At 37.5% G+C, this 7,839-nt stretch overlaps 1 long non-coding RNA gene across 1 annotated transcript; it reads right to left on the bottom strand.

Annotated features, from left to right (window-relative positions):
- Positions 1-4,158: 4,158 nt before the first annotated feature.
- Positions 4,159-7,563, bottom strand: LOC308667289. The gene is made up of 3 exons (XR_014026253.1): positions 7,537-7,563; positions 4,507-4,559; positions 4,159-4,340 (listed from the first exon to the last, which is right to left on the bottom strand). It is a non-coding gene; the product is annotated as an uncharacterized lncRNA (long non-coding RNA).
- Between the last annotated feature and the right edge of the window lie 276 nt (positions 7,564-7,839).

The raw sequence follows: 7,839 nt of genomic DNA on the forward strand, positions 1-7,839 counted from the left end.
AGGGTTCCAGGTTCCAAATATATACGCAGATGTTTTCACACTTCTCAAGCCAAAACAAATTGTTGTCTGGAAATGTGTCTAATTCTTCAGTGAGCAAGAAACTTGCAGTCGAGAAAGTGGTGTGAACACTAGGATGACGTTGCTGAATAAAACGTACAACACTTCTGCCACTGAAATATTCTTCTCCTCACACACATGCATTTCTTCTGTGTCTTGTTGTTTAGAAGATTTTACTTTATGTTACCTTCCTATTTGCTATGGGACACAGACATGAAACCCTTTGCACAACCAGCTAAAATAATACAGTCACAACAAGACCCATGGACTCTGGAATTTTCAAAATTCTGTAGCTTTATTGAACAACTTGCCAGCTTCTATTTATCTGTGGGCAGGAAGGAAGCGATGCTTACAGCAGCTCTTATACTATTCTCCTGAGTAATATGGAAATGTTATCTGTGTCAGCAATACAGTGTTTTCATTGATATTTTGTTTGCTGTGACATCGTGCAGTTTTTAATTTGGGCATTTTTCTTATTCCATAAATATATGTTTCTTTTTTTTTATTTAAAAAGTTTTACAATACATTTTGACTTTAATCCCCCCCTCCCCCACCCCCACCCAACCCTCCCTATCCCTTCCCCCCATTCCCTCCTCCCCCCCCCGACTTCCCAGAGCTAAATACAGGGTATAAAATCAAAAAACAAACATAAGCACCCCTATGTTATCAGCAATAAACTATTAGTTCTATCTCCCTCTAGCTCATGTAAAATGAATACAAACAATATTAATATTACAAATAAAGTAAAAAAGAAAAAGAGAAAAACAGAAAGGAGCTTTACTCAGAATAGATTTTCTTAATCCCAGTCCTTATTCATATTAATTTCAAAGAAAAAAAAATAAACAAATTCTCAGTTACGCGCCAAAAGCGCCTATCTATTAGCCTTAATAATCTCCAACCACACTAAACCATAATCAAAAATAATTCTTGCATGTATTGCACCAAATGTCTCGCAGTTCCAAGTCATCCTTGAGTTCAAATAAAAAGAGTAAAAAAAAAAAGGTTTAAGCAGTCTGTAAGACAACTTGTTGTTAATTAGGAGCTTGCATACCCATTCTTAGTTCAACACATACTTTTAGTCCATAACCCTAATATACTTTTCTAACAAGCAAATAACATCCATCTTAAATTGTGTTAAATGTTAAAAAAAAACTTTCTTTCTCCTCTATGATAAATTTAATCCATTAAGATACTAATTTAAAAATTTAATCAGCAATCTTAACGCCCCAAAACTTTTGGAGCACGTCTGTCATGACCCCCAAAACTTCTTTGGACCGCGCCCCTCCCACATCTTCACTGTAAATACACTTTGGAGATTCCATAACTATCTGCTGGTCTTGCTCTTGCTCTCGTCTCGCTCTTCTTAGGGCGGCACGTTTCTTAAATATGCGTATTATTCCCAGTGCCCTAAAGAAATGCAGCAAACACATTCTTTTTCCTGGCCACTCTGGTATTAGAAAATTGAATGTGGCATCACGAAAGACTAGAAATATTGGAAATAATTTCCTTTGTAATATAAAAATAATGATGAATTTCAGGCAGAGTAATTTCCACACTACTATTAAAGTAGGCAAATACGAATGTATATTACGAATACTTCAGTATTCATATATTTTACTAACAGTTTGTTTTTGTTTCTAAAAATTGGACCAAACTATCATTTACATTTTTTTTTCCTTCTCAGAAAACCGGGGGGGGGGGGAAAGTCTCTTGTGCAACCTACGACTTTTGTGCTGCCACCACGTGGCTGTGTGGAGAGATCAAGGTGTGGGCGGTCAGACCCTCCTACCCTATGACATATTTCCTTTCCCCTCCCCTTTCTGGGATGGACTTCCTCCTCCTTTTTCCCTAGAGAGCCATGCTTCATTAGCAGAAAACATGGGGTCCCAATATGCAGACCGTGGGAGCATTATCATCTTCTAACCTTGGGGACACCTTGGAAATATCTTGGAAATGCTGTACAAATGTCATCTGAATGCATCCACCTGCTATATTCGACTTTACGTGTATTTCTATATGATAAAGGTGTATTTACGTGTAATTACGTGTATTTCTATATGATAAAGGTGTTTTCTACGAGTTCAAAACTATCTGGAAAGATCTGTTAAGGTTAATTATATCTGCTTACATAGACCATAGAAGCCTTACAAGAGATTAATTAAAGCACAACAGCTTCGATCCAGAATAACTTTCGTAGTTAATAAGAAGCAATGTGGAATATCTCCTTTATTCCGTGTGGAACTGCAACTTGCTCCAGACATGCCTCATGGGAACTGCATGACAGGGCTTTGCAGCAGTTCAGAAGCTGCTCCAAATCTGTTCAGCCTTGCAGTTACCTATTTCTGATTCTGTGCCAACTTATTTAAAAGCTAAGGAAGGTTGTTTTGTTTTGTTTTTTTTCCTTTTGCAGGTCTCGGAACTTGCAGGCGGGCTCTTTTCCCATCGAATTGACTGTGCCTCGTGGACTCACAACAACTATTACTCATGCTCTCTCCCCCTCCTCCCCAGAGAGCTTCAGAGTCCATTTTCTGATGTCAAACTTCCCAGACCAGATCAGGATTCAGCCATAAATGGCAGATATCCAGATGGTTTAGTTCAGCTTTTTAGCCTGACTTGGGAAAAAGAGCTCATAGACACAGCTCAGCTAGAGCTTTATTGTAGACAAGATTTTAGCTGTGCACTGACTTCTCACTCTAGTGCAGGGGTAGGCAGCCTCGGCTCTTTTATGACTCATGGACTTCAACTCCCAGAATTCCTGAGTCAGCTATGCTGACTCAGGAATTCTGGGAGTTGAAGTCCATGAGTCATAAAAGAGCCAAGGTTGCCTATCCCTGCTCTAGTGCAAAGTGTGAAGGGTCTTTATGTATTTGAAGGAAACAACCCCTAAAGAGAAAAGGCAGACATTAAATGGCAGAAGCCATCTAATGAGGCTGGTCTTCCCTGCATGGGTAGGAAGGGCAAGAAGCAGAAGATTCACCAATCAATTTTTGTTGGTCGGGAACAAGGGAGACAATGGCTTAGGCTGCCCTGAAACACTGGTTTCAAACATTTTGGCCTCGTGACCCCTTTACATTTTCAAAAATGACTGGGGACCCCAAAGAGCTTTGTTTTTTATTGGATAGATCTACTAATATTTACATTATTAGACATTAAAGCTGAGAATTAAAAAAAATATTTGACAAAACAAATCCCCTGAAAAGGTCTAGGGCAGGGGTAGGCAAACTTGGCTCTTTTATTACTCATGGCTGGCTCAGGAATTCTGGGAGTTGAAGTCCACAAGTCATAAAAGAGCCAAGGTTACTTACCCCTGATCTAGGGGAAGTCTTTGAGAAATACTACCCTGAAAAAAATCTCAGTCTCCTGCTGATAGCAAAAATGCAACATCTTTGCTGTACAGACCTGCCATTATGTTACCAATTAAATTCAAGTAACTAAACAGTTCCTTGATTTAAATGAAACATTGGCTACATTGTAAAAGTAATGAACGGAAAGAAATTGTCTATATATTCTACTGCCTAGCAAATTGATTGGTCCACTATTTTGAGTATTTTGCATATATTCAGTGGATCATATGAATCGATCAATTTGTTAGATTTGTTTCAGCTGAAAAAAAATGATGCAGAAAAAACCCTACAAAGCTGAGAAAGTTGGTAATATATTTTGAGAAAAAATATTTTTCCCAAATATCCTTGTTTTTATTTTATTTCCCAGGTAATGTTCCATGAAACAGGGTTACAAATATTGTCTGTTCCAGGTCCATATTTAGCATTCAGCAATTCAATGGGAAAGTCTTGTGCCCCAGTCAAACCCCAACATGGCTGCTGAGGCATTTCAAGTGGTAGAAGCAAGTATCCAGGTTTGATATAAACAACTGTTAAAAATTAAAGTAATTACCTTAAAACACTGTACATGTTTTTTTCTAAAATAATTAGGCAATCTGCCAGGTGTTTAGCACTAAGACAGCAATGCCTTAATTGGAGCAGTATTAGTCAAAAGTGGAAATCTAGCAATAATTAACCATGTATCATTACCATAATTACCATTCCCTTTATTATGTGAGATTCATAAATTACATAAAGTATCACAATAACTCTTGTTAATTATTATTTCCAGGCAAAATTACAAATTAGCTTGTAAAGTACATGAAAATTGATAGTATCAAATATCCCATGTAATGTAACAATATGTCATTCAAAGGTTAGTGATTACAAAAGATGTAGAATTCACTTGTATTGTAAAATACATCTTCCAGAACAGGAATGTAACTCGTTCCCCTTTCTCACCTGAAACACAACAAACATAACTTATATCAGAGGTTCTCAAACATTTTGGTCTCTACATTCCTAAACGTCATTAAGGACCTCAAAGTGTTATGGTTTGTGTGAGTTTATATCTATCGATTCCTGCAATATTAGAAATTTAAACTGAGATTTTAAAATATTTACTTACATGACTTCACAGACCCCCTCAAAGGACCTTGGGAGAACTGCTGGACTAGGTATCTAATTTAATCAAAGTTAAATACATTTCAATCTGATTATTTTCAGATGAAAAATTCTGCCTATACCTAGATCCTTCATACAGAAATCAGTACAGCTGAAAAGCAACCAACTATTTCAACTTCAATTCCAGGCTGACAAATATTTCTTCAGAATTTTATCAGGGTCCAATGTTTCTATTAACTATATTCTAATGCTGGTTATATTGTATTGTATATTGTGCTATTAGTTATATTTTCCATCTCTGGTTAGTTTAACAATTAGTTTAACATACATTTTTTTTCTGTATTCATATTTGAATTCTTCAAGGCTCTTCTCTTTCAGCTTTGTATCACAAAAGCAAAGAAAAACAATTTTCCAGGGGGCTGAAAATTATATTCTCATGTGGAACAACTGTGATCAGCTTTTGCCACTTGAGCTGTAAATTACATTCTTATAATATTAACAATGATTTTCAGGATGCTATTAAGTGATTACTCATTATAACAGGGTAGTGTAACTGGGGGGAACCAGAAGAAACTAGAAGATTATTTCAACCAGAGCATCCTTACCCAGAACATTTTTACCTGAGATCTGAAAAGTTATTTTCTTCAAGGAACTGAAACAACTTAACCTGAATTGAACTGCACATTTAATAGATCTGTTCAAACACTATGTGCATGGAAGAACTCTTGCTACAGATGCCCAAATGCCATCCTGGGTATTATTTAATGATAGCCTTCTGAAACTACATCTTATGTATGCATCACAGAAGGTGACTGGTGAGTAGTACCTAGATTTCCATATACATACTGAAAAAAGGTAAATACTGGTTACACATCTTTCCATACACATACACAGATATCCACTTAGATATAATATAGAACAACAATATAATGTAGATATTATAACAACAATATATCTATAATGAAGAATAACAATATAATGTAGAACAGTACAGTAGCGGCTAGATAGCATGGTTGTTAGAACACCACTTTTGATGCAGGACACCAGGGTTCAAATGCTGGCTGGTGTTTATCTTACTTGTAGGGATCCTTGGGCAAAGACCCCCTAATGCTTTACCTGCCTACCTCAAAATATGAGAGTGACATGAACTAGTAGAGTCATCCCTGCTTGGACGTTGCCCAGATTAACAAGGTCCACGTCACATGTTGAGGGACCAGGACAATCTGATGATAAGTGAGATAGTGAAACAAACCATACATGGATGTTACAAGAGAACTGGAATTGATGGAATGCTACTACAACAGTAGACCTAATGAGAGGCGATGTGAAATGTATTAGGTAACTATGGATGGACAGAAGACCTGCATACACACTAACTGAGAAACAGTTTGTTACCCAAAACATCAACATAGTGAAGAGGAAGCTGCTCTAACAACTTGAAATAAACAATTACGTTACATCTCAAGAAGACCTAGAAGAACAATTCAGGGTGCAGTCAACCTCTGAAGCTGGAACCTCACTACCACTCTCTTTATTACAGAGCACAACAGCTGATCTGAGACATAAGATCACGGATAAACTAGCTACAATCAACCCTAGAGACTGATTATCAAGACTCAATAGAGAAGTACTATCAGATAGAATACTTGAAGAGGCCAACAGAGCCTTCCCAACAATCCCTATTACCACAATAACTCAAACCAATGAACTGGTATACACTACAGCAGCTATAAGCTTAGATATGCTTGGCTACACAATCAAGAAAAACAACAATACATACCCAGCCATCCACCCTCCAGAAAATGAGTGTAGAGGCTAAGATCAAGGCAACTCAGAGAGAGGTTAGCCAAGGTGGAATTACAGAAAGGTGTGAAGATTAGGGAAAAGATTCAACTGCTGAAAAAAATATAAGGGCCTGACTTCATCTGAAGTACAGGAACATATCACAGCGTATGGGCTAGACCAGGGGTAGGCAACCTCGGCTCTTTTATGACTCATGGACTTCAACTCCCAGTCAGCATAGCATAGCTGACTCAGGAATTCTGGGAGTTGAAGTCCATGAGTCATAAAAGAGCCGAGGTTGCCTACCCCTGGGCTAGACCTTCCTAATTCCAGATGAGAGATCACACAGACATTTGTGGGGAATAGGAAAGCTAGGATCCTATGGGAATTCCAGGTCCAAACATAGAGCAAGGTAGTAGTCAATCAACCATTGCGGCAGTAGATACGGACCAAAAGACAACAGTGGTAATAGATGTATTGGTACCAAGTGTCAGCAACATCAGGAAGGAGTATGAGAAGCTGGAGAAGTAGCAGGGCCTGAAGGAGGAATTGGAGAGGATGTGGAAAGTAAAGGCCAAAGTGGTACCAGTGGTGGTTAACAGCACTTGGGGCTATGACTCCTAAACTGTGAGAATGTGGATCCCTGGGACAGCATCAGTGTTCTTTATCCAAAAGACTGCAGCGCTGGGGACAGCTAAAATCCTAGCACAACTCTCAGGCTTTGGTAAAGGACCCAAGTTTGAGGAAAACACATACCATCCATAAGGGTGAAAAGAGATTTTTTTTAATGAATTTTAATTACAATAGTAAAATCTGATAGATTTTAATATTATAAAAGAAAAGAGATGGAAATAAAATATTATAAAAAAAATAATAAGAGGACAAAAAAGTGCAGTGAAAGGATGATGACGGTGATGCAGATGATGATAAGAATTTTCATCCAAAGCAGCCAGATGACGCCTCCTATGGATTGATATAATCATTTTTAAAAAGATAATATAGTTGGAATTTTAAACTACCAAAAAAGAACAAGGGGGGGGAGGCAAGTAGGCTTCCCTTCCCACTGTGGCTTCAGGGGGGTCTGTTGTTCCCATTATTTAGTCCTCTAAACCTGAGATTTAGAAATGAACCTAGAAAATTAGAAGACTGAAAATAATACAAGGCTAAAGTGATTTTTTTGGCAGCTCTTTTATTATTATTTTTACTAGTGGTCTAAGGCCGAGTCGTTTCCCATGCCTTCTACTGTACTTACTGAAGTTCAGAAACAGCATCATTATTCTCCAGACCTGTATAAAGAAATCAAAATGCGAACTTCCTGTCATTATTCAACTCTGATGAGGTACCTGAGCAATATATTGGTGGTTTTCCAAATATTATTCTCTGAGAGATAAAATCAGAGCTAAAGTTATTACAGTCGGAATAAAAAAACACATTATGGGGCCAAGAGGGATAAGCCATTGGAAGTGATTTGTATATTAAAAAATTCCAGTGTAATATACTGTATATAAGAGTTACAGTCCTTACCAAAAAATAAACTCTAAAAAAATAGTTCTCA

This window comes from Vipera berus (genome assembly GCF_964194415.1).
Source record: "Vipera berus genome assembly, chromosome: 4".
In the NCBI taxonomy this organism is placed as follows: domain Eukaryota; kingdom Metazoa; phylum Chordata; class Lepidosauria; order Squamata; family Viperidae; genus Vipera; species Vipera berus.